Source organism: Pseudopipra pipra, chromosome 3, assembly GCF_036250125.1.
Source record: "Pseudopipra pipra isolate bDixPip1 chromosome 3, bDixPip1.hap1, whole genome shotgun sequence".
NCBI classification, from domain to species: Eukaryota; Metazoa; Chordata; class Aves; order Passeriformes; family Pipridae; genus Pseudopipra; species Pseudopipra pipra.
Window position 1 is genome coordinate 79100215 of NC_087551.1, and position 27594 is coordinate 79127808.

Consider the following 27594-nt stretch of genomic DNA (forward strand, 5'->3'; position numbering starts at 1 on the left):
CTTTTAAGTGTGGTTGTGTGGTATGCATCATTTTTAAAACATGATGTGCGCTCTAACTCCTAGAAAACACAAGCATCACCTCACAGGTTGTTGGCTGCAGTGGCACCCGTTGTGTGTGCGGATCTGTGCCAGCACAGGCAGATGCGAGGGCAAGCTGCTGGCTGCTTATTTGATTTCTCAGTGTTTCCCACTGTCTGGCTATTTTTGATGACAGACTCTGCTTGTAACAATTACCTTGTTATAGCAATTTCCGTAGAAAGAAGTGAACTTTCCCTTGTTAATTAGCCCTGCTGGAAAGAGCAGTTGCACGAGGTTGACCCAGTTGTAACAACTGTGATGTTCTTGCTTTTCCCTGGGTGCAGTGTATTTCATAAACAAGTATGGCTTCCCCCATTCCTTTATTATTTAGTTTTTATAATACTACTAGAATGCTGATTGATATGATCTCTATAAAAATAGTACTTACTGATGTTTGAATTCAAAGCAGAAAATACCTTCCTTGTTCTGATGGAGCATATTGAAAAACCCTGTTATGGTGCATGTGCCAAGATACTAAAATAAAACATTTCTCCAGGTCCTCTGGGATTTAATGCTGGGTAGGTTAGACTGAGTGTATTATAATGAAGGTGTACAGGTTTTGAGGAGAATCTGTACTCTTTGCTGAGCAGCTCTCCATTTGTTATCCCAAATAGTCAGGAATGGCGGAGTACATACAGAGCTTTGCTCAGGCACTGGGGACGTGGCTGTGCCTTGGAGCAGGATGCTGCTGGCATCATAGCGGAGACAGGCGACTATTCCTAGTGGTGGCCATGCTCTGTTCACATTTCTTGCTTTGTTTTATGAGTGTGTTTTCCTTTAAAAGTGGCAAAAATAGCATCCCAATCAATGTCATTCTGCTTCTGATAAATAGACCTCATTTGTACTGCTTATACAATATTGAAAATTCAGCAAGGACCAATAAGTGCCTTCTACAGGATAAAAAAATAAGACAACCCAAAACTCAGAAAACTCTGTACAGCAATTTCATATTTTCTAGGTATGAGTTCTTTGGAGTATTTAAAAAAAATTTAGAAAGATTTCTTGAAATATATCCTATGGCCATCTGTAGGCAGATGTAAATAATGAAAAATTTTAATACGCAGATTTTGATGCTTAAATGTCTGTCACCCGCCTACCACCACAGCCTGGGAAAAATGTATCTTTTTTTAAATCTGCACTTAAAGGTCAGGTAATTTGACAGACTTAAGAAGGAAATCAGATTTCTGAAGGCAAAATTACATCTCTTTGAACACTGACTTACCAAACACTGCTAGCTGTCAGCACCAAACCCTCTGCCTAAGGGCTATGGCCATACCTGAGGACATAGTTGGGTTTATCCTACTGGATGTGTGAGATGTGACCACATCTGCATTTCATGATATTTCTGTTGGAGTGCTGGTTTTATAACAGCAAAGGCATTTTCTTACCCATTTGATGGTACTGGTGTATCAGGACTCTGTACCTTGTGCACCAGTGTGTGGAGCATCTCCTGCCTCGGGGACCTTCACAACCTCCAATGCCATCCTGACCTGGGCATCATGCTCACAACTGCCAAAAAGCACTTTCCTCAGATCTAGGGGAAATCTTCTTTGCCGAGAAATAATCCAGTTACTCCTGCTGCCCCAATACCCCCCTCTTGAGGATGCATAAAGCCACTGACCACTGCCAACACTGCGTCAGTCCCTCAGTGTGATCGGGTGCTCCTCAGCACCATTAGTGCCTCTGTACCTGAAGCAGACTGCACCCCCAGCATGGGTGGCTGGGGATAGCTTTTGATAAGTGTTTGCTGCAGATATATCTGTTGACTAAATGTATTTTTTATTTAGATGTGCATATGCGTGTATATATAAATTAAACATACATATATATAAGCTACATATATGTATGTATGTATAATGTTTAAATAAAATATTTATCTGGACAAATATAATCAGTATGGTCTGAAAAGCTCCAGTGTAGCTTCACACACAGCTGCTGCGCGTGCACATGTGTGTGAGTGGTGAGCCAACATCCCTTTCCAGAGATTTCTGACCAAGATTCCCATGCCAAAGGCATCCCCATTTGGGTACACACAGCAACCGTGGGCTGTATGGCCAAGAGGCGCATTCTGCCTGTGTTTAGCTGGTAACAACAGAGGAGGACAGTGGTGTTTGTTGAAGCACAGCATGCCATATGAAACCAAATTATTCTGACACCTCTGCCCTTGTTGCCATTGACCACAGGTTTGTTTGTTCGTCACCCCAGTGGCACGACAAGCTGCGTGGACACGCAGTGTCATTGATCTGTTTACTCAGTGTTTCCCATGTGGTCACCGTGTTGTGGTGAGGACTTTTGTTTTTTGCTGTGGCAGGTGACAGCCCGGGTGTGTGAGTGTGCCAGCCCAAGGGACTGAGTCACAGCCCTCCCTCCGACAAGGGCTGGCGGCACTTCCCCTTACCCAGGGCGGTGAGATGCTGGCCCATCTCTGCAGGACATACCTGCCCCTACGTTGCTTTATTATTTTTTTTTTTACAGAAAAGTCTGAGAGATGGTGATGGCAAGACCGACTTTCTCTGTAACCCAAACCAGTGAAAAGTAAAATCCATCTCACCACATCAGTTTTGTTTTCACTGCTGGTTCAACATCTCCCCTCCCTCTGGCAGAACCCTGCACAGTCATTCAGTGCCCGGCTTGGGGGTGGTGTGGTTGTTAGCTCAGTGGTGTATGACCCATTTATTTTCATAATACTTAGATACCCGTGCTTCTGCAGCATTCAGCACACAGGTCCTGCGACCTAAATCCTCGGGAGAAAAGCACACACCTGATTTCAGCAGCGTGCGTGGAGAGAGCAGCTGGCTCTGCCCTTGGCTTGTCAGGAGCTGCAGGAAAGTGATGCGCTTTTCGGTCTAGCGGGCAGTTGATGAACAAGGGCAGGTAAAGGCACATTTTTCTGGAGACAGCATTTTGTCTTCGATGATTTATTTAAATATTGATTGCTAGCTGATAGGACATGTTTCCTGTTATGATGTACAAAGAGTTGAGACATAAAAGCGTTATATTGGATGATTTTCTCTCTGTAACAGCTTACAGTTCCAGCGACACCGAGGTGATTAATGGCACAAGATTGTTCATTCTCACCATCCCCAGATATGGCATCACCTATCATCCTGTTGAGTCTGGTTTTAAGATGGACCTTTTTTCCTTTATTTCTTTTTTACTCAGATAGTTAAATTAGTTTTCTGCAGGTTTTCAGATGATAATTAGGTTCATACTCATGTTACTTTCTGTAAATGGAAACAATCAGGCATAGGATACACAGGAGAGTAAACTGGCATCATAGTAGACCTGAGAGTTTTAGGTATAAAATTAAAGAGTAATTTGCAAAGTGACTTAAAGTAAAGTGGATTTAAACACAATGAAATCATCCTTGACAGCAATTTGTTTGAAGTTCTTCTACTGTTATGAGTGTAAAGGGATTTTTTTTTAATTGCCAGTTTCTGGGTAGAGTATTCAGCATAATTTCTCACAGGTAAGTGAAGCATTAACTCCTTGTACCTCGGTAGTTTGGTCAGTGGGGGGAGAAACTGAAAGTTAGGGGCAGGCAGGCACCTTCTCTACTTCATCATTTGAAAATCAGTCAGGGGTCAGCTAACTTTGAGAAGGACTCTACCAGGTAACTGAGATAAAAAAAAACTATTCAATATATGAAAACTCAACAGGATCCTGGGCAGTAGATACACATAGCATGCAAATAGCTGTCTTCAATGTTTAACAGAATATAATAGCACTCTAGATAAACTGGAGAAAGAGTAATAGCATCCCCTTTTCAAATGAGTTTGTTTTGCATCCCTTGTTCAGATGAGCCATGAGTTTTGGAGTTTTTGCATTTATATACTTTTGTTGTAGGTGTTGGAAGTGTGGGCGGCCATGAAAAAGCAGTGGTTACAATTAAGATTTTCCATTTATTGCCCTTTGTGTACAACTAAAAATAAGATTCAAATGCTTCAGTATTTGTAGAGCAAGCATAGTACTTCCCTTAGCTCTGATGACTGGCTCGCCTGCAGCTTCGTCTCTGTCTGGTGAGTGAGTCCTCGGCTTAAATGCTTGTAAAAGGGTCTGTGTTGGAAGGAGAGTCAGAGCTTACTTGCAGTGTGATCTGGCTGTGTTAATTCATCAACTTCTTATTTAAAAAAAAAAAAAAAAGAAAAAGTAGTTAGGCTTAGTGCATAATTAAGAGGTAGCAATGAAAAATTTAGGAAGAATTGTTCTGCTCTCTGGAAAAAGCAGCTTTGGAGAGGATTGAAAGATCTTTAAAGTTAGCCTTTCAAAACTTCACTGGTATACCTGGAACTGTTGATCCAGAACTTCATCTTCTGGCAAAGAAAAAGGAAAAAAAGGAAATCTATACAAATTTGTTGAGCTTAAGAAACAAATTCTCAGGATTAACTTTTGGCATGTAAAATCCTTTGGTTTCCTCTTTAGGGTGACAGTATTGAAATATGCTGCCTTGGTAGCTTTTCCAGGTAGTTGCACTGGTTCGGAATCCACTAAATTAGTTGCAGTATCTTGAGCTACTTAATCTGTTATGACCACATTAATTGATACCTCAGCTCATGGCCAAGAGAAATATTAAAGAGAGATGTCAGTGTATGCAGGGAAATTCATAGCTTCATGGTGTCAGCTTTGGTGCTGTCCCAGCTACACTCATTAAGTAGCCGTGGCATTTCCAGAGAATGAGTGTGCCTGTGCATGTGCACGTCTAATGTCATTCTTGCAATGGATGGGTAAGAGAGAGCATCTATCCAAGAGCTGCAGGACCAAAGGTAGAGGCTAAATGCTTGCTTTCTGCTGCGTGGCATCTTCAGCATCATCACTTTCTTGCTTCATGACCTTCCTGACTTCGTCAGGCTTGGCAGAGTAGCAGAGGTGTTGGTTTTGAAAAGCAGGCTGCGTAAGACAATAAGTTTTTGCTCTGAGTAACACCACGTGGTGCGGAGGATGTGGGGTGCTGGGGGCAGTTAGAGGCACATGCGCTTGTTCCATGGACTAGTCACGCTGTCAGTGGTGAGTCTTTCATCAGGCAATATGAAATCCCTTTAAATTTGCTTGGTGTAATCGTCCCCCTTTTCCTAGGAGAGCTCGGTGCCTGTCATTGCTGCCTTACTTTTGCCTTTTTGCTGAAACATGCCTTTTTGGTTTTACATCTGTGCCTGCCCGTTGGACCAGCCTGGATACAAAGTACGAACAGCAAGAGAGCTAATGCAGCAATCAAGACTTTAAATATTTCAGGTGGGAACGGGCAAAACTTTAGCAATAATTAGTTTCCCCCACGGTGGTTGCTGCAGGGAATTATATTACATCTGTTATAATCACCCTCATGTCTCAGTCGTGTGGGTGACCAGATGCTGACAAGCGGCGTAACTGTTTGTTGTAATATTTTTCTGTGGAATTTTCTCTTTCCGGTACAGTTGTAGAGATGGTTTTTTTCTCCCTGCCTGCCCTTTTTTTTCTACTGCTGTGCCTGCTGCAGGTGAGTTCAAACCTGAAGATAACAGCAGGAGAGAGTGCAGCATGTGTGTCATGTGGCAGCGGTGCTCACGCCGCTCACTGCGGCTGCACTTTCCAGCTGGATGAGACATGCTGGTCTCTTCCAGAGGTATCGCCACACGGGTTATTTTTAGAGATGGCATATGGGGCGCGTTGTGCAACTATCAGTACCCACTGCTGGGCTCTTCATTTTTTCCCTTGTATGGTGATGAGGTTTTTAAGGTGTTTAGCTTTCTCTTGAAGAGGTGGAAGGATCTCTTTTTTAACTACTTGTAGAGCTGCTCCAGGGAATCTGTGAAGTTGTGTTTTCTGTACACAGTTTGAAGGGAACAGTCCTGCATGTGGCCACTAAGTTAGGAATAGTGTAAGTGACCCAAACAACATGTTTGAGATTTTCAGCAGAGGAGCTCTAACAACCTATTGGGTTGCAGAGCAGAACTGCTACCTCAGGAAACCCCCAGCTTGGGGGTTTTTTTAACTTTACCGCAGCAAACAAGCTGCACTCAGGCATTTTTACAGTTGTCATAAACTCTTTCTGTGGCTCTCAGTTTCTGGAGTCCTTTGAAGAGCCGCCTCGTGCTGTACAGGAGGTCCTGTGAGATGGGATATGGTGCAGCCTCACAGTGAGAGCAGAGCTGGACACAGCAGCGGACTGTTGGCTCATGCCTGCTGCTGCTGGAGGAGCAGAGCTGGCCGGTCACAGGCTCCTTGCTGCATTGCTCAAATAATGCAAAAACATTAGCAGTGGAGATTTGCTGTAATGGTGTGTTTTAAGTGCATCTTTGCTCTGCCAGCTTCACTTTTAATGCACTCGGTTAAGGAATGCTTTGGAGGTTGCTGCTAATGGATGAATCTCCCAGAAAATTGGAATTTTCAAATAAGATTGACACTTTAAAGTGAGAAATATAAATCTAAGAAGAGTATTTCAGCAGAGGTTTGTAATTAGGAATGAATGGAGGGAATTTGTACGCGCAGTCTGTGGAAGGGCACAATGGAAGGTGAAATTGCACCCTCTGCGCTGAATGAGGGATGAAAGCCAATGTATCAGTGTCATGGCATGACAGTGTAGAGTATAAATGATACTGTCACTGAGTGCTGCAGAAGGTATCATGGGAATTCCACTCCAGTAAATTACATTACTTAGACAGACCTGAAGGCATTGTGTCTGAATGATTGGAGAGAAAAAAAGTTGTCAGCACAAAGCAGAAGATATTATAGAACAATTGGCTGCAGGGTTGGAAAGCAGTGTTTTTCTGATGTTTACCATGCAAAGCTTTTCAGATGCTTTTAAATTTCTTTTTTGGTTGAATTACAAATGTATTGATGAAGCAATAGTATTTTTTGAGATGGTGTCTGGAGTGGATACCAGCCTGAAGCTAAAGGTTTGAGTATGCATAGCTCCCATTTTTTCATTAGGAATTGGGACTCCTTCAGACTTGAGAAAAATCTAGTCATATGTTCCCAGCTCAAGCAGTGTTTTTATGTGTTGCTTCATTTGACTGAGGACTTGTTTTTTGGGCTGAATTTTGCTTGTGGCATAATACTAGCATAGGTTTGTGGGGAGAGGTGGGTTGTTGCTCTTGTCACTAGCAGTGAGGGGCTGGACTGTGGTGAGCAGCAGCAGATCACGGGACACAAACTTTATGGTGTCATTTAGAGGCATGGTCAGGTCCATGATGTGGGCAGGTAGGAAGGAGCATGATGTCACGGTGACAATGCAGCAAAAATCCAGACACTTCAGCCCTTTCAGCATGAATGCACTGATCATGTGTGTTCCTCACACTGTTCTGCTTGTTGCCCACCAAACCCCACAGTGATGGTGTTAAGTGGAATAGTTATTTCTGACAATTTTTTCTCTGTAATGACCTATTACATCCACCCGCACAGGGGCAGTACCTTAGAGATGGGGCTTAACTACTTCTCTGTCTCTGACTTCACATGCAGACAACACCTGCAAGCTCCTGTAATTTCCTAGTTTGCTCATGGGTGAGACAGCCCAGCTCCCACAGTTCTCCCAAACTGCTGTTCGATGATGAAATGGCTACTCCCCAAAGATGCTACATTTCATTCCTGCAGTACATAATAACCTCTGCCTGTCTTGGGGCTTCTTGTAGAACTTCATCAGACTTTGTCCTGCTTAAAAAGCATATTTTCCCACTTGCCTACCCACAAAAAGCATCACTGAAAGTACATGCTATAGGTAATGAAAAGGGAGCAGGCTTTGTTTCTCCTCCCCAAAACTTGATTTTCAGCAAAGCCCACACAAGGCAGGAGAATGGACATGCAGCACAGTTAAATTAGCAGTTCTTCACACAGGCTTCTTTACATGGAGATGCTGATTCAAGTTGTGGGAACATTAACGAGGAAATAGGGTCAAACTGAAAGGTGCTGACTCTAGGAAGGTTGCAGTTCAAATGGTTCCACAGAGGGGATTCAACCCTTACAGCCTGTAGCTGGAAACCAAAGCATCAAACCCACAGATAGTGTGAAAAAGCAGTCAGGCATCTGTGGAAAAGATGTCCTGTGTGTGATGGGATTCAATAGCAGAGAAATTTATTAGTGGGTCCTGACCATAGCCAAAGGTGAGTGGGAGGAAGGAAAGTGTAATTTCTATCTATACTTCCCACATTAGAACTGGTTTGGAGTAGCCCAGGGTGTAGGACTGTGTCTATCCGTCTGTCTGTCTGGATAAAAAGGGGAATTCAGATGTTAGAGATGTAAAGTTTATCCTTAGGCCATCATTGTCATGGGACACTACTATGCCTGCTGAAGCACCTGCTGGTAGAAGTATTCAAAATCTTCTGTCACTCACTTCTCCTGTGGTACTTTGTGTCAAAAGCTGGCATTTTGACACATCTTGGTTTTTGCATGTTGGGAAAGCAAATGCTTTTTTTTTATATTTAGTGTCATTCCTGCAGTCGTGATCAAGCCATGTTTTTAAAATGTGGCTCTTTGTAGTCAAGCCATGGAAGACCCACTAGTTCTCACTGCCTTAGCTATTCGTATGATGCCATTTTCCTCTTCCCATGCTTGGTCCTGCAGCATGAATGCCTTTAGCCATCACCTGGGAAGTCATCATGGCCACTCATGGAAGTGACAGGTGCAAAACTGGACTCTAAATGCTGAAAAGCACCGTGATTGCAAGAGTGGGATAGAGCAAGAGAAGGAATGACCAAACTCTATGCCTTAGGGAAGATTGGGAGACTTACCAGTATTGGTTTAACTGAGAGAGATATTGAGCTTGCTCAGTCAGATTGGTATCCCCCTCGCAAATGTATTTTGTTGTGTAAATGACTCCCTGCTGTCCCAGAAAATTATCACTATCTCTTCCTAATCTTATACACTAGATTTCTAAATGATCGATCTTGGTGCAAGAAAGCTGTTGTTTAGTAAGCGTAGCTTGCTAACAAATCAGTGGTTTAATCTTAATTCTCACTGCTGTGAGATAACACAGGGCTTTTGATAACACAGGGCTACAAAGTTTGACATCGTAGAAACTTCTCTATAAACTGATTTTCTTGCCAAAAAGCCATCTCATTACCATTAATTCCCCTCTTATCGTTAGTGTTATTAAACTGCCGATTGATGTGTAAAAACTGCCATTTGCATGAAGTTCACAAAACTGCAGTAAAAGAGACTTTTGTTCTGACTTGGTAGGGAGGAAAAAAAAAGCAGCTAAATAACACTAGTTCTACGGCAGAGATGCTCATATAAAGACATGTTCTGAACAATAAGATCGTTTATCCATGTATGACATAAGTATATAGGAATTTAAATAATGAGAGATCTTGTGAAATGCAGCAAAACGCACACCACTGGTATTGTGAAGCTTCCCTTCTTTAAAGCCCTATTCTCAGGGAAAAGCAGCTTTACTTTTGCTTTGAAAATCCATTATCATAAGCCTTTTTGGAAAAAAGCGTTTGTCTTAATGCAATATTAAAGCAATTTTACACCCTAAGAGCAGCTCTTTCATAAGGTAAAGTGCAGTCCCATGTGTGTATGTAATTGCCATTTATAATACTTTGCACAGCCCTAACTTCCCCAAAATTAAGAAAAACACTAACCTTTCTAGGCTTTCCTTTTCCTAATTGTTTTGTTCTCCCTGTCTTTCTTCCCCAAAATATTCTTTTTTTAAAATCCCTTCTTGGAGAAAAAAAAAAAAAAGACACAGAATGATCTCTGGATTCATTGCAAAACACTGCTTGAAGGAAGCATTTTAAGAGTTTGGGTTAAAAAGTTTCTGCTTCTTTCAAACTGCATGGGTGACATTGCTATTTTGGGAGACCATGCCATCTGCTTGTTAACCAAAAAGAAGGGAAGATATTCCTAGTTCTAGTATAGATTTTTGGGTTGATTCCACATAAAATTCCCAACTGATCTTCGCTCCTGTTTGCCCCCTCTATAAGTTAGGGAGAACAAGGCCACTCATCTCTTTTGCCTTCACAGCTCCCAGGGGAAAGATCCTCAAGCTCATGGTCCTGACTGAGTAGGACATGGTTGTTCACAACAGGCACAGCCCGTCATGACGTATGAGGTCCATAATTCCTCTCTGCAGATACTAAAAGCTATGATGAGGAGTGAAAGAACAATATAGTGCCCAACACCTGATGTGCCACAGGTGACTGCTACCTGCAGGTGAAGAAGTGGGTGTTTGGGAGAGGCTTCGTTGGGTTTTGATGGAGGAGTTTGGGTTTTGTTTGCTTTTGAGTAAGAAAGGGGGAGGACAAGTTTTCTGAGGGTTTTCTTGCTTTTGGGGGTAAAATAAAGGAGGAGGACAAAGTTTCCTGGCCCACAAACCAGCCATCTACCATGTAGTGCAGGCGGAAAAGGTGCAGGAACTAGAGAGGACAGTAAGACTGTCCTCCCCTAGGTGGAGAGGAACGGCAGGACTTGTACGGAGTGCAGGTGGGTTGAAGGAAGAGGTTTACATGAGGAAGGTGGAGTCTATGTATTATGTCCTGCGAGTCTGTGGAAATAGCACAGGGAAACGTGGAAATGTGAGAAGAGGTTACTGTAGTCCTCCACAGGTGATGAAAACATTTGTCTGCGAGAGGAGAGATTTCAGTCTATCTTATATTACTGGAGTATTTGCAAATACATATGTATCATCGTTACAGTATCTTCCTGACTGGCAAAATATTTCATCCAATCTCTGTTGACAGAAAAGATTGCCTACTGATAATTGCTTTGCTTAAGTGTCTGATAATATGCCAGAAATGAGAGCATTCTCTGTTAGGTCATCTTTAATTATGCATGTACCACCTGTCAGCTTTAAATCGGGAGAAGATTAGTTTTCTCATTGGATTTAGAATAGGGAAAAGAAGAGAGCCTTCAGCAAGAGGACTAGGCTGTTGCAAACAGTATCTATGGGGGAGTTTCACAAGCAGTCTCCTCATCATCTCTAGTCATGGATACCGCTGTTGGCACATGCGGAAATATTTGAAATATAGCCTAAGCTAGCTGCCGTAGCAATGGGTTTCGCAGGAAGAGGATTTCAGACCATCTGTTGCATTTTATAGTTTTCATCTTTCCCCATTTCAAAGGGAGAGGGAGAGCTAGGGTGGGGGAGGACACGTGGCAAGTCGTGGCTCCTTTGGCAGTGCTGGGAGGAAATCCCCCCCTAAAAGCCATATGAGGGGGTTATTCACTTACCACTGACGAAAGCATACGATAAAACTAGTGAGGCCAATGAAGACATGCCAAACTAATAGGAAATTAAGGGCTCAAAAGACTGAAAAATGATGAGAGTGGGTGCTTTGCAGAAAACCTTAACAGGGAAAGATGGTAAAGGTCTCTGAGGATATTAAATTAAGGGGGTTGCTATTACCAAGACTACTTACGATATTAAAAATTACGTTGGAGAGGAAATTTATCTTTGTACAGCGTGGGGAGGTAGTAATTGTTTGGGAATAGTTGGAGAGGTTTTCAGTTCATGGGAGAATACTAGCTGTTTATTTGGTACAGTAATACATTTTAGGAATCTCCTTGGTTTTCTGGTCTTCTTTACTCCAAAGCTAGTTTGGTTGGTTGTCCTCTGAAATGCACCATTTGTACCAGAAAACAGAAATGGTCTTTGTTAGACTTCTCCACTGCTTTCAGCAGAAGAGAACATCACTCGCCCTGTCAGATGTTGCTCCTGCTGCTTCTTGCCTGTATATCTGAGTGACCTGTGCTTCCCCCTCTGTGGGATTTTGGTTTTCCAGCTTCTGTCATCACTGCCTTAGCCTCCTGAAAAGAATTCCTAGACTGGTTAGCTGACACTGATTGTTTTTCCTGGTAATACCTTCAGCCAGAGCTATTTCTGAAAATCTGGGATTTGGAACAGTAGGTCAATTTGTAAAACAACAAGAACGAGCGAAGAGGGACAGATGGCTGTGGATGCGAGGGCATGTTTCTGTTCAGCTTTTGCTGATGCTTCGTTGTTGCATGAGCATTTGAGGCTGTTGTTTTAAATTGCTAAAGTGGTTGTTGCTCCTTTGCTGCAAAGACTGGCCTATGGCACTTGTCATGTCCCCCACTCCGCTCAGTAGGGCTACGCAGCAGGCTCCCTCTGCAGAAGCTTGCAGTGCCTTTGCACACAAGGACGTGGAAAGGATTTGCAAGATGAGTGGATTTTCTGCTGAGAAATCTGGCTGTGCTTTTCCTGACCTTTTCTCCCAGCAACTGCAGTGGGTGAGGCTTGCCTGATGATTCCTTTGCTCAGTGTAAGGTTGCCAGACTCACCTTTCTTTGTTATTCCTGTGTAAATGATGAGAACTTCTCCATCTTCTGTTGTGCTGCAGGATTTTACTCAATTCTTAAACAGATTCTGATGGATTCAGAATTGCTTGCTTCTCTCTCACTGAATAGTGATTCCACTAGCATCACCTCAATGTAGCTGAACTTTACTGAGCTGAAATGGAAAAGTGTGCGGGTGTGCCATAACCTTTTTTTCCCTTGCTCATGATTCATTCAGCCTTTCTTTCCACTCTCCTATTGCATGCTTAAAGGGCTCTCCAATCTTGCAGTGATGACTGGAAGACATTTCTTTTGTAGAGGTTCCTTCATTAAATATGAGGGTGTATGCATCTCCTTATCCTTCTGCTACTGCTGAGCTGTGCAGCACCACTGAGCACTGCGGGAGATGTCCTGTTGACCAGTTTGAGGAATGGCCATACTCTGCCATTGAATGTAGTGAATGTAGTACTCTGCTTTTGTCTCTGAAAAACTGGGCAACTAGATGAAATTTAAGAATACCTGTAAGAATTGAAATACTTAAAACCATCTGAGCTCTTCTGGCTTGCAAAATGCAGCTTATATAGTCCTCAGGTCTGTCTGGCTGATCCTGGGAGCTCTCTCTTGTCCTGTATTTTACAGATGATTACTTAAACTACCTAGAGCAGTTTTTCTGGAAAACCTTCCTGTTCCCAAACCCAGGATGTCATTGGGTCCTATCTAATGACTACCTGCCCCTTTTCTCTCCTGGACTCTTCACTGGACCTTGTCCACTGCCTTGGTCACAGAAGGGGTTTCATCTATCCTCTTCATTTCCCACTAGGACACTTGTTTAACATTCTCTTGTAACCTCTGGTGTGTTGCTGGTTTTAGGCTTCACATTTTTTTCCTTTCCCATTTCACTCTTTTAGAAACACTACAGTACAACTCTTCACATGTCAGATTTAGTATCTGTTATAGTAGAGACTCCCTACAGGATTCATACTTTTCCTTCCATAGCAGCGCAACACTGCTTGATACTGAAGCTGGTGAAATTCAGAGTGATGTGTTTACATTGAGCTATCTGACTGTATACACTGCTAATTTTAAGAGGAAGGGGAACCCTTCTTGGGATAATTAGTTTTGCCATGTTTATAGACACGATCTCTTACTGAAGCATGTTTTTCCTGACTCCGAGTAGGCTGCTGACAGCTGGTATTACAAGAGTTCACTGGGAGTCTCATGGTCCATGTGTCCTTATGTATACACAGCACCAACAAGATGAAGCCAGGAGAGATAACGAAGGCAGTGATGCTAAACACTTTAGCAGTGCCCAGTAGTGAAGCATTTGAACTACCAGCCTGAGCCAAGTTCCAGCTCCTGTCTGTATGGATGTACTGATCAGGAAAATCACCTTGTCTTTTAACAGATTTTACCAATCTGGATGAATAGCCGAGAAGTCAGCGGGATCATCTCTGCTTTACTTACTGCCCTGGCAGTGGCAGCACAAGCTCCTAAATTAGGGGGGTTGCCTGTGCCCACATGGCCCATCAGTGCATGAGGGTATTGCCATATCTCCCTACGTGCCCTTTGAGGACCAGGGGCAGAGCAGTATGTGGGTCACATAAGCGCCACAGTCGGGTTTTGCAGTCTTTCCACTGCAAGTCAGTTGGCAACTCAGTACTGTGGATCGATGGTAAATACACGAACCTTCTCGGAAAGTTCAAGTGGGCAATCAGAGCAAGGCAAGTGGCCGCTTTTACACTTCGGTTACAGAGTGTTCCTGGAGGGATTTCAAGGAAACCTCTTGGTAGCAGGAAGCTGCTGCTCTAGGCATTCGATGAGTGAGCTGTGTGGTCGTATTCTGCGCCTGGTGCCTTCTCCCCCAGGCTGCTTAATAAATACGTGAGTGTGGCCATTATCAGGCAAGCTGCATTTCTTTCACCTGCGCTAATGTACTGGTATTTCATGTCACATCAAGTGAGGAGGGAAAGCAGTGATACGAAGCCTTTCTTCCCTTTCCTTAAATAGGATTGATGACCACAACTTAACAGCATTCCAAGAAAAAGTTGATTGAAGGTGGCCAGAGCCTCCTCTGAGATGCTACGTAGAGATGTTCATCCTGATAATAACTTGCCTTTGCCGTTTTCAGAGCAGACACTACTATTGTGTTAGCTTTCTGCAGTTAAATGTACACACACATATATGAAGGTACCTCTTGGATTTTCCTCCTCTGCCTCACGCTACCTTCCACACGGGCAGCTCCATCTCGAGGTGTTTCCTCCAGCAGCATGCGCTTGTTGCCCTTTGGTGCCCCTTCAGCCGTTCTGCTGTGCAGGAGCACCATCGAGCTTTCTGCACACCGTGAGCTGGAATTCCCTCTGGGCCACTGCAATGAATATTGCAGAAACTTCGCTGAGCAGGGTAGGGCATCGTGCTTTTATGTGCAAGGGCTTGCCAGTTTGAATCACATCTGTTGTGCTGCAGAAGGGAATATTCCTCTGGTTGCAGTGGGTTAGTGGAGTACTAGCAAGTCTCATTTGTAAGGGGTCCCGAGCTTAAGTCTCATCTCATCTGTCACCAATGCTGGTTTCACTTTTGTTTATTTGTTCCCTGGCCATGTCCTTTGTTTCTGAAATGCTGTTTACATACTGCAGTTTTTTTGGTGCAAATCAATTAGCTTTAATTTCTTTCTCAACTACCTGGTTTTTATCCCATTGCTTCACCAGCATCCTATTGTTAATTCACATGATTATGCAATGTGATATCCCACCCTGGTTAGCAAAATGTTCGAATAGCTGTTGGCAGCTTCTGGAAGAGTAATTAGCAAGCAGGAATTACTTGAAGATGTGCACACTAGCCTAAGTAGGCATTTTCCAGCTGTCTGCAAGTTCAAAAACTCGTAGGGACTTTTCAGGCTCTAACACAAGATTAATTACTTGCTACTAGAAAAGAACATTTACGAAAATGTGTAGTATGCAATCCAGGCTACTGTGTTTTGTTCCTTAATTTGGAAGTGGACTCTTTTGTCACAAAGAACAGGATTTTTACAGTATTTGGTAGTCCTTTTCCCGAGGAGGCGAGCCTTTTCATTACAAGGGGATGTCACGCTCAAATTCAAAATAGTAAAAGCCGCCTACGAAAGCACTTAGGGCTTTGTGTACATCAATCCTCGCGCCGCGGGGCATAGTGCTGTCTTGCATGGGGATGGTGCAATGTGAGCGCCTTTGTGCTGGCTGCCTGAGCCGGGATCCCCAGCTCTGTGTGCATCCTGGTGTAGCCCAGGATATCGGCAATTCCTTTTTTTCTAATGTGTAGGAGTTTCTGTCCACGGTGCTTTCTTTAGAAAGCCATTTCCACTGCTGTGCCTCTGTTTTGCATGAGGAAGTACACGTAAATCAAATACAGCCACAGCTATACTAAAAGCCTCCTTTTTATCCACAGGCAGCTAGTCAGCCTGCTTTTATTTCTCCTCATTCCTATTCTGTTGCTCCTCCAGGATCAGCCTGAGGGCAGCTGGATTTTTGTTTGCTTCCTGCCCTAAGGTAGTCGATGCCTGACAGTATGATGGAGAGAAGGGGGCAGGCAGAGGAGAAGTGCATAGCTGGTGTATTTGGACTGCTTGACAGTTTTATTTTAAGCTCAAGCTCTTCTTGCACCTCCATAGCCTCTTCTGCTCTCTGCCTTTTGCTTGACATCTCTTGCACCTAATTCTCTAATCATCTGGATTATCATCTCTTGGCACCGTGTCCTCACCCACTCTCTAGCCTCTCACCAGCGATTCCCTTTTCCCTCTCATCTCTTCTCCACTCTGACACTTCTCCGTTTGCTTCTCTGAGTGTCTGCAACCTTTCTCTCCCCTTGCCTCCCAGCATCATCCCACCTCCCACAGGGAGAACAGGCAATTTCCAGGAATCTTCATTCTCGGTGTTGCCTCCATTCCCACTGCTCTTTCAAGTTCCTTGGCAATCATGACCCTCTCTGTTCTGGGCAGTGAAACCTCTCCCTCTGCTTCCTGCTCCCTCTTTTTTGCTCCCTCTGGACAGCCTTACATACTCACTGTAGTATGCAATGGCTTTATCTCCAGCTTCTTCAGTTTCTCTTTGTTCACTGAAACACTGGACAGTAGCCACTCTTTTTCACAGTTTGTTCCCCTGTTCCCACTTCAGCCCCTCCACCCCCCGGAGGCAATGGAGCCAGGACTGGGCTCCTGCCCTCTTACTACAGATCTTTCTCCCTTGAAAATTCTCCAGCCTCCTCTGCCTTTCCTTCTGTGCAACTCTTGATCCATGAGCCCCTGGCCTCTTCAACTCTCTCTTACTCTGAGGTAACCCTGGTCCTTTACTTTCTGTTTTCTTGAACCCTTCCACTCACCCCTAGTAACATGATTTTTAGTGTCCGTATGGATGTTACTCCTGGCTCCTCCCCATCCCTTCAACTTTTCACCGTTGCTTCTGTATTTTCCTGTTTCAGAGCTTTTTCACATGTCTATTTCCTCCATTATTATTACTAAAAACATTTGCACAAACGACCTTTTCAGGATTTTAATTTCTCCTCTTTCTTTTACTCCTTTGGGAAAAATTCTTACCACACGTAGCAGAGAAGATTGCATGGATGCATATGTACTTCAGGTGAGAAATGCATGGAATAATGGCTACAAATAATACTGAACCACCTCGTTGATAGAGTAAAAGGAGCATTTCCTCCATGATATAAGGATGTGTAGCTATGTTGATAGGACTGGTCCAAAGACTCTATTAATAGAGATCACATAATTTTTTAATGTTTGGAAAGCTCATGCCAGGTGACGTGGACTAACCCAGAAACACACGGTGATAATAATACATATTTTTTAAGAGATAGTAATTAAATATTGTGCATGTGTGCACATGTGTGTATATACATATACACATACATTCGTGTACATGTATACACACATTAAACTATAGACATGTGCACGTGTGTCTGCTTTTAAGACACTATATTGGAACATAATATGCTGTGATGGAAAAGCATCATGTCATTCATAACCTAGTGGTGACTGTCCTGTATTTCATCAAGCAACAAGTATTTATTCAAAGCATTTTAACATTCCTTTGGGCATATAACCAAACTCTGTCTTACTAGCACTTTAAAGTCTTGAAGTAGTGGCATGAATCTGTAGATAGACTTACGTGATTTTGACCTCTGAGAATTATAAATTAACTCAGTCTATTTCTATAAGACTTGAATTGTTCTAATGGCAAAGTCTTCATTTAGTCTGATGACTAAATTTTTAGCAAAATTGTCTTCTCCTTTCATGCAGCTGTATCACTAAGTGGTCAAGTTTGTCTAAAAAGACTGGATTTCATTCTGTGTAACAATGTTTGCATTCTTCTGACGGTCCAGAAGAAGACTCATGGAGTGATTTTTTTAAATTATTTTTTTTATTGCAGCCTGCAATGTAGGTTAGGTACATTTAGGGTAGGCAGAAGCTGAGGGGGAAGAAGTAAGAAAAAAAAAGCATGCTTGTTATTACATTGCAGACTGTTCTCTTTTACATGTATACTGAGAGACAAACCCCCCTGGCAAGCACTGGAGTTTACCATCTCGGCTGGTCCCCTTCTTAGCACAAAAAATGCTGTAGGGTTTGCAAGCACGGGGAAGTATTGATTGATACCGAGCACGCTATTTGTATTACATATTTCAGTTAATAATTAGAAATGCTTTTAGATTAGTTTTGTTTGAAATACCAATCAATGAGCTTTATAGATTCCCCGCTTTATACATAAACATAGCAATCTCCAGTGGAGCATAGGAGTTTTATTTTATCCCATATTGTTTATACTATATAGTTATTAATCTGTAGTTTAATCTCCTTGTCCCCATGCTTTTGTGGTTTGATCCCGCTTGTTACAGGCACTCTCAAATCTCATTAAAGGCCATGGATTAAAGGGACTCAACACCTTCACAAGTAAGTGCTGGAATGTGCCAGATTCATCCTGTTGCATGAAGACCTTGTGGTGCTTCTCACTCTACATGTGCACCAGGAACCGGACTGGCTGCCTTATATCTTGTAATTTCCCTCTACGAAGCCTTATTTTGAACCACAGTAGGTTTTCCAGACTTCAGGTGCATGGGGTCACAGTTTTCTTGCTGTGATGTTCTCTCAGCCTGTAGATGGAAAACCATCAGTATTTAAACTGAGAGGGAAGTAAAAAGGAAAATAAAGCTTGAAATTACCTGTTGATTTCCCAACATTCAACATTTTTTTGAACTCTTGTAGAGCTCTGGTGCCCCCATGCTGTGGAGCAAAGACCTTAGATCTCAGCTGGAGAGTGGGTTTGGGGCCATGCTGCAGCTGTTACTGTTTCCCTTGGAAATCCATTAGACCAGCCCGGGAGTTTGGAAAAGAAAGCCCAGGGCAGCTGATGGCTTCTGCTTAATGCTACCTCAAAAGTTGAGTTTCTGACAAAGCGGGGGGACCTGCAGAGCTGTTCTCTGCTTGCTCCATCTGTATTTGGTGTGGTGTTGCAGACTGCTTAGTTGGGATTTTGCAGACCAGTGATGGTCAGCCGGTTCTGCTTGGGAAGTGGGAATCTCCTGGCTCCTACCCTTATCCTCACCCACATGGACTCGGGGGTCAGGTTATACAATGGCACCTTTAGTTTGTTTAAAGCAAGGAAATTATGCACAAAAGCTGTTAAAAGAGTATAAGGTTGTCAAGTGAGAAATGTTACAACATCGCCTGCTCAGCCTTCAGTTGGATCCTGCGTACATGCAAATTTGACAGTCTTTAATTGCATGTCTCTAAGATCTGTGGAGAATATAGCTTCTCAATTCACTTCAGAAAAATCATACAGACTTTTTTCTTCTCAGAATAAAAAGCATTATCTCTTAAAGATTGTCCAGACTGTAGCTATGGGCGTGCATTTCATCAGCCAGGGAAAGCTTCCCTAGGTCAGAGCTGCCCAAAACACAGCCCTGAGCAGACCTGCCATGGTCCTGAAGTAGTGTGACAATGGTGATTGCCACTGTGGGGACAAGGTCCTCACTGATTTCTTTTGTGTTGTCCTCAGATATGGTGCAGCCAGGTGTCCTGAATTGTCTGTCCTCTTGTGAATGGAGAGGACAGGGAGAAAGTAGCATGCTGCAGGTGGCACTTACCATGCTGCTGAGGGTAGACAAAGCTTGGGATTTTGTGGATCTCCAAGCTGAGGTCTGCAGAGACTATGGGGAATGTCTGGTTTCAGTGGCCTCTTTCTCTACCAGTGGTATATTCCCCTTGAAGACAAATGAGCAAGCAGGGGCTGTAGACTAACCTTAGAGAGAGAGTGACATCAGTGAATGTCCAATTGCATAAACCAGCCTTACACAAGTCTAGTATAACTCTAAACCAGTGTATGTAAGTCTAAATCATTAGGATGGTACAATACTCATGTTATTTGATGTTTTATTAACCAGTTCTTAGCACTGTGGGAGAGACATTGGAGAGGGTGGCACATGAGCCAAAAGATTTTCAGCTGGAGTGCTTCTCTTAAAAATAGACTGGAAAATACAAGTTTACAGCTTATTGCATGAGAAAATGAAGAAAGAAGGGAAGCAGTTTGTCAAAACGTATTATTTGTGGACAGTCTTAAATAATGTGAATCACAGGGTCTCAAATCCTGTACAATGACCTCGTGCTATCAGAGTACATCATCTACCGGGAGACTGTAAATTTATGTGTGCACTGTACTCAGAATTGAAAAAGATGTTTTCCAAAGTTAAAACCTGTTGTGTTGGCATAACATTGCATTTAAAGTAAAAAGCGTTGAACGCACTGGGAATTGTTGAAGAATATTCTGCCAGCTCTCAAAATTATGATTTTACACTGCCATCAATAACAAAAAATGTTACTCTAATGAGAAGCCATTCTGGTTAAATGAAGAAATATAAGTCATGATAAAACATTTATTAATTGAATATCTAAAAAAGGGAAAATAGAAAAGGCAGAAATGTTCCCCATGTGTTTTTTGTATTTGAAACTGTAGAAGAGGATGTGTCCATCCTGTGCAGGGATGTGGAAAGAAGAGAAAGTTTGCTGCTTATAGCAAAGTAGGATCTGAGAGGCAAGAGTGATTGAAATTAAACAGTTTCACATCCTAGTAACTTCTACATCCAGGAATCTTAAGGGAGGTGGCCAAAGAGCTCTGTTGAATGGCTGGTAATTCATAATAAATCTTGGGAAAACGGGAAATTCCAGAAAATTGGAGGACTGCCAACTGTATTTCCGATATTTAAAAAAGGTAAAAAGAATGTTCCAGGGAACTGATGGCTGCTTTAGCTTGCCATCAGTCCAGGGTAAAATAGTGGAACAGCTATTTCAGAATCTGTCAAGAGAGAACTTGGAGGCTAAAGGTATATATAATTCCATTAAGAGTTAAAGAGGGAGCTTGTCAAAAAACCCTGCTGGTTTTCTTTGCTCTGTCAGAATGGCAAGTCTGTGTGATAAAGGCAGCTGTTGATTTGCCATTAGGAGGCCAGATTAGGTGGTCCTTTCTGCCTTTTGGGTTTGTGAACCATATAAGGAATGCCCTGACATTAAAACTCCTGTGACAGAGTTTCAAACAAAAATAATCAAGCCACTCTGTTTCCCTGGGATAAAGTGTGGCTTAGTTTTGGGTTTGGGGTGTTAACCTCCGATTTGATTTGATTTGATGGCTTTTGCAGTTTTAAGTGTGTTGAGTACCTTGTAGTTCTGTGGGGGTAAAGAAACCAAACCAACTTCAAAAAGCTTCATGAAAAGCTCAACAAATAATGTAAGTATCCTCAAACAAAGATAAAATCCAAGTTCTTCTTATAGCAGTCTTTGCAGCTTTAATCCCTCTTTCTTTACCATGGCAAAGATTTCATAAGCTACTCTGGATCTTACAGAAGGAAAGCTTGTGTTCGCCTTCTGCTGTCTTTGTAGTCCTGTAAGAAATTATAGGTGCAGATGCTATGTTGACTGTACTTACCCTCAAAACCACAACCCAAATGCATCAAATCTTTTCTTTCTCTCTGGGCTCCTTCAGGCTGCAGTTGCACTTAGTAAAAGTGCCCATTTCTGTCTCACATCCGCTCCTTACCTCAGCTGCAGCCTGGTAGGTGTTGGCAGCAGAATTGATTTGCTTTCTGTGCACCTTTCTCCATCGAATGATTTATTGTCTGCAACAGGAAAGGCAGTCAAGTTCTAGAATAAGGGACAGTCCATGGATAAAGGGACTTTAAATAGAAATCTAGGCATGTGCCAGACTCTGAGAATATTGGGAAGGCTTGCAACTCCTGATAAAACCTTTCGATAACAAAATGGCAGTTCTCAGATCCTTGTGGGATCAAAAGCACTGTCAGAATCCCTTGGTGTAATCCAAGTATCCCCATGCTCTGAGAGTTTCTAAATAGTCGTTTCAGTGACCTTCTGATCATTTGATCATTAGAAAAACACGTGAAAACTGGTTTTGTTTTCAAAAACAGTTGTTTTGTGTTGATAGGCCTCCCAAGGTTCAGATGTGTAAATTTGCGGACCCTAATGCGGTAGTCACTAGAATATAGTTAGTTAGTTAGTTAGTTAGTTAGTTAGTTAGTTAGTTAGTTATAGATTATTCAAAATTATTTAACCATAAAGAAACATTTTTCCTTCAGTTGTCAAATGAGAACATTATTGTTGGTATCCCTTTGGTTATGGAAAATGCTGCATGAACAGATAGTGGCCCAGTCTCCAAGGAGAAGGCAACACCTGTATTCTTTCCTGAGAGCAGAAGGTGTGAAGTTATAGCCTACAAAATTTAACCCAGTAACCTACTGCATGCGTTCCTGCTCTTCACACATTAATCACAACAGACATGTTCCAAAGGACATGCCAGTGTGTGTCCCAAGGAAAGATGAAGGACATTCTAACCACCTGCTAACTTGCAGCAAAGATGAAAAGCTTGCATTTTAGGGGGGAAAACAAAGAGAGCAGATTTTTCCCATAACAACTATGCAGTATGACAGGAGAAAATGGGATTTGGTTGCTTTCACAACCTCTGCAATTTGTGTAGTTGAAGATGTTCGCTGTGGTTTTGACCATAGCCTCACCTGCAGACAGAACTGCTTCCACCAGTTCTGCAGATAGGCTGGAAAAGCAGTAATTAGTGCAATTTAGTGGGAAAAAAAATAACCAGGAGACATAATTTTGAGAGAGAACTTTCTGGTTTGTTTTGGGGTTTGTTTTGTGGGGTTTTTTTAAAAAGCAAAAACAATGCTCATCAACCAAAAACTTCAAATTCAGAGCTTCAGCACTGAATTTTACCGGGGCTTTAAAGTAGAGAATAAGAGAAATTAATAGCTTCTATTACCGTAACTTGTTAGCATAATCTTTCATATAGTCATATTATCAAATTTCAAATAGAGAGGCACCTTCTTTAGTATCCCAAAGTAGTGTCATTCTGGCAAGTGACACAGATATTTGACAAACCATTTGTGCTTCAGCAATTTCATCATTTCAGATGACATTGCAGTGTAAATTGTACATGTGTACATAGACGTGCACATATGCTCATAGAGGTACACATAAATGATTTAAAGGAGTAGGAAAAAGGGCAAAGCCATATCACTGTATCACTACTCAAGTAAAGCCCCAAAATACTAATTTAAAACAAAGGAATCAGTGGGCCTTTGCCAGAATTTCCAGCCTCCATTTGTGTGGAGACCTTAAACTTCTTCAGAGAGCTCACCAAACTGGAAGGCAAAATAAAAACAAATCACTAATTAATTTTTCCATCTTCAGTTTTTTAATCTGGCAATCCAGTTTATCCAAGAACAAACCAAAAGGTTGTTTTGTCTTTTCCCCAAGGTACTGAAGCCACTGACTGCTTCAGAAAAACATAATATGTTGTTTGTTGTGCTTGGTGGTTTCCTGGCAGTGTTTCAGTGTTGGGCATTCCCCATTCTACTTTGAATAAGCTATTTTGAGTAGCAGACTTGGTTCCGGTCCCCTTCACCATAGTCAACTGCTGTAAAGAGCAATGTGAAAGCCATGAGAGGAGACCTTATCAGGAAAGAGATCTTCTGTGTTTCTCACTTTCCACGCTAATATATGTCAGTTGAGTAGCTTCTGAGAAATAAGGACAGTTTTTCTGTTGTTCCTCCTATTTTCCTGCCTGGTCTATGTGGAAAGTATCCCTGCCCATAGCAGGGAGCTTGGAATTAAATGATTTTTAAGGTCTCTTCCAACCCAAACCATTCTATGACCCTATGATTCTGTGTCTTCTCCCACCCATCTACCATGCGTCTCTCCTGTGGGCATCATCAGTGTTTACAGAACGTTGAAAATGCGTGTTACACTAAGCCTGACTCACTGAGTGTAGGAAAATTAGTAGTATAATTATACAATTTTTACCGAGTCATAAAAAGAAGCATATGTATACTCTGCCTAGTAGCCCTGCATAGAATGTGTATGTCAATGCATGTACTGTATGTAAACATTATTTGCATGTTAACTGAAGTCCCTGAAGACTGTGAGCTATCATTACCTTGTTCATCTGGGTTACTCTCTCAAAAGACAATAACAACATAACCCTCTGAAGTCAAGAAATAGGTTTTTTCTGTATATGGAACATAAATCTATTTGGACTCTTCAAAGCAACCTCCACTGGGAATCCCTGCCTCCTTGTGGTACCAATCTCTGAACAACCTGAAGCGCAATTTCTTTAGAGTAGACACCTGGGGTTTAAATAAACATTAATCATGGAGACTGTAGGAATCCTGACAGTATTTTTTTAAAAAAAAGATTCATTGTAGAAATGAAGCTGTGGTACATTTCTGCTCGTGTGTGCATTCTGCCAATAGCAAAATCATTGTAAGTAACCAAAATGCTACAGATGAAAGTTATATTCAGCAGTTCTGTTTAAAAGTCTGCAGGATCAAAGTGCCTCTTTTTTTTTTTTTTTTTTGGCTTAGTATCTATCCAGTTGTGCTGTAGGGTCTAGGTCCAGTATAAGAAAACCAGTGAGTGACTTTGCAGTGGGACTTACTTCCTACATCAAAGTTGTGACGGCATATAAACTGTTCAAAAACAGCCATTCTGCAGGACCCTGTTTGTGTCAGTTTAAGCTTAAGAAGGAATTTCCAGTATTCTTATCTGTATTTTGAAAGCATGTGAAGCTTGACGTACGGAAATGGGGCTCATGGCCCAGCCCTGCAGCCAGCCCAGGCACTGATTATTCTGATGACTGCCTGTGGTGTAGCTCATCAGGGACCAGTTTGTGGCCCTTTGTCCACGTGCAGCTGTTCAGCAATTCTCTGGGTGTTCCCTGGGCTGTGGACGCTTAATGTCTTGGAGCCATGCAGCCTCCTCAGCAATGGGAATTCTTGCCTTTAGGAGATGTTAGCAGATGTCTGTTGGGCCCTGCTGTGTGCCCAACCAGACCTGCCTCTCTAGAAGGCCTGTGGCTAAATCCTCCCTTGTGTTTCTTTTAGCTATCCCCCTTGCCACTCATGGTCAATTGAAGGTTGTGTTTCATGCAGTAGGGGCAGAAGGACTAGCCATCACTATCAGCAGCAGCACATGTCTACAGCTGCCAGCCAGGATTGCTCTACAGTGTCTTTTCCACTTGTCCATGTACCTTGTGCTTTACAGCAGAAGTTACTTGAACAATGTGAAAAGCTCATTTCTTAAGACAATCTTGCTAATGGCCCTGGCACCCACAGTATGTTTGGCAGGAGGCAAGTCCATGTAGCCTGGCAGCTCAGTAGTCTATTTTCAATTATCTGGGGTGCTCAGAGAAGAAGACATTAATATTTCTGAGGATGACATAGCAAATTACTACTGCTCCCTAACCTTTTTAAATTGCTAACACTGTTGTAATCTGTAATTACAGAAATCAGTGTGAGAATTGTGGCACAGTATAATTATCTTTCCTGATACTTTATTACTGTATGAATTATTAATCAAAATCAGTCTTGTATAGTATTTGCAGCAACTAAGAAGAATAATCTATAATTAAATTTCGTTGTTTCTATTTTTGTGCTAGTGTTTTATGATGTTGTAATTGATAATTAATTGGTTAAAAATTCACACAATTCTTGGGAGTTTCATATGACTGTGACTGCTCAGCATTCAGCATTTATTAATTGAATAATGGGCTCACTGAAGAGACCTTTGTATATAGTCTTCTGTCATTACAATGAGCTCTCAAAAATGGTGAATTAATCATTAGGCCTTTCAATAGTTTCTTTTTAAAGGAAAGCAGTGACAATATAATCATATGCTTTGTTGTTATAGCTATAATTGAGAGATCGTAATAACCAATTATAAGGATGGTCATTTTAGAAGCTCTGAAGTGTCAGTTATTGATAACTTTCTTTAAAAACAAAGTGTTGATTACACAGAATGAGTCTTTTCGTAGAAAAACTATTAGGAGATGGGGAAGGAAGCCTGGAAAATTATTTTCCTCCCACTTGCCACTTAAAAACAGTGCATGTTTATCCCTAAAAACTGTCAAGTCTGATGTGCTTTTGCTGCCATTTTTCAGAAGTAAAGTTGCTTTCAACTTTTTTCATTATTTTGTCGTCATTCTCCCCATTTTTTTCTGAATATCTTTTGCTAAATTGTTAGGGGGAAAAAATAATAGAAAATGTCAGAACAAAAGATCATTTTTTCACACACTCTGCATCCTATTGAACAGGAATACTGTGAGATGTTTACATGCAAATCTGTGGTGCAGATTCCAGCTACTTCTGACCAAAGAGCCTTAGATGCGTTCAAGATAGCCACTTCAAACTATTCCTAAGATTCTTTCTTTTACTGTTAGTGGAGCTGACGGGGAGAATGTGAACTGGAACTAGAAATACACCCAGTTCAGTATTTGTCCTCTCTTAACACAATCAGGAGAAAGCCAGGAGTCACCTTACATAGCAGAATATAATTTGATCTCCAGCTTATGCTTCCAAGCAAAACCTGTGGTTCATTTCACACCAGGTCAGTTACTGCAATTCTTAAATGAGGAATCACAGTTATTTGTTGGCTTCTGTACTAAAATGTAACATTACAGGCATAACGAGGAGATACTGATAAGCCTTCTCAGACCTTTGCTGTGAAGTTGTTGGGAGTCCTCTGTGTGTTATTACAGATCTAATGTCCTGTTTATACCTCCTAGGATACAAGTGAGCTTTTGTTTCATGGGATAAGATGATGCCTTTAGGTCCCTTTTTTCCCTCATCCCCTTCCTTGCTGGTGTTTTGCCATGGATAGACTACAAAGATGCTTCTGCTGCAGTTAATGCACCTTTTATGAGTTAATGTTGTGTGGCTTTTTGTGTCTTAAACTGACTGCTCTTCTGGAGCCAGTGGGAGCAGGAACCCCTGGTGTCAGTGACACCCACCACGTGTAATCTTCGGACAGATATTTTCTATTGCTTGCCTTCAACAACTTGGTCCCATGCAACTTCAGTTCCTGTTGGAGAGAGGGAAGCTCTGGGCAGCATGCCCATCATCGTCTCCTGAAGCTGGGGATGGAGGGGGCGAGGAGGTCTAGGAGGCATGTGTGGAGGTAACAGATTTGGGTTTTCATGTGTGTTGACATCCATTAAATAATTTGTTTCTGACGCAGTAGTTACTAGGTCAGGAAAGATGGATAATAGAGGCACATTTGTTGTTGGACAGTATGCTGGAGCATGTAAATATCCCATGTACCCTTCATCTGTGTACCCTTGTACTCTCAGTAATGTGCCGCCGAATATTTTTATTAGGAGTAACTAATCCTTTTATATATGTGGTGAGTAACATGCAGTTGTACATATGGTTTATTGCAGTGACTGTGAAATCTCTCAAGGAAAACAAAACAAGCATCTTGCTGTGAGTACACAGTACAATTTCAGTTCATTTCAATGGTCAGGAATCACAGCTCTTCTTTTTTAGAAACTCTGCATTTGTCTTGCTTCTTTTACTTGTGTGCCCTCTCCTGTTTGCAACACTAGAAACAATAAATAGCAGTGCTGCTTTGACCTTTTTATTTTGTATTATTTGTATAGTGTCTATTGAATTGATTGTGCACGTTGAGAAGGGCTTTTTCTCTTTCCTTGACAATGATCTTTTTCATTGTTCTTCTGAGGATTTCTTTTCTCCTTGTTTCAACATCAGTAATCAGATCCAGATGCTACACAACAGTGTACTGCACCGTAAGTAACTAGAAAATACATCTCCTTATTAGAATATTTCTGTCTTTCTAAAGTCTCCTCTAGGTGATGACAGTCTGCCTGTCTCCAGTCTGTCTTTTTTGTGAGAGACTCCAAATTGGAATTGAGATTCCAGGTCAGTGAGTCTGTGGTTTACTGTGATGGTGGTCAAACACTGCAA

The 27594-nt window shown here is 42.0% G+C and overlaps 1 protein-coding gene across 8 annotated transcripts in view; it reads left to right on the forward strand.

Annotated features, from left to right (window-relative positions):
* The window catches only part of BACH2 (BTB domain and CNC homolog 2), a 193347-nt gene that overhangs the window by 109463 nt on the left and 56290 nt on the right, over nucleotides 1–27594 (forward strand). The window contains exon 5 of one of the 8 annotated variants that reach the window (XM_064649961.1): nucleotides 2789–2952. The exons of the other annotated variants lie outside the window; for them this stretch is intronic. The gene's annotated coding sequence lies outside the window, so the exon portion shown is untranslated. The remainder of the gene's footprint in view (nucleotides 1–2788; nucleotides 2953–27594) is intronic. 8 annotated transcript variants of the gene reach the window in all.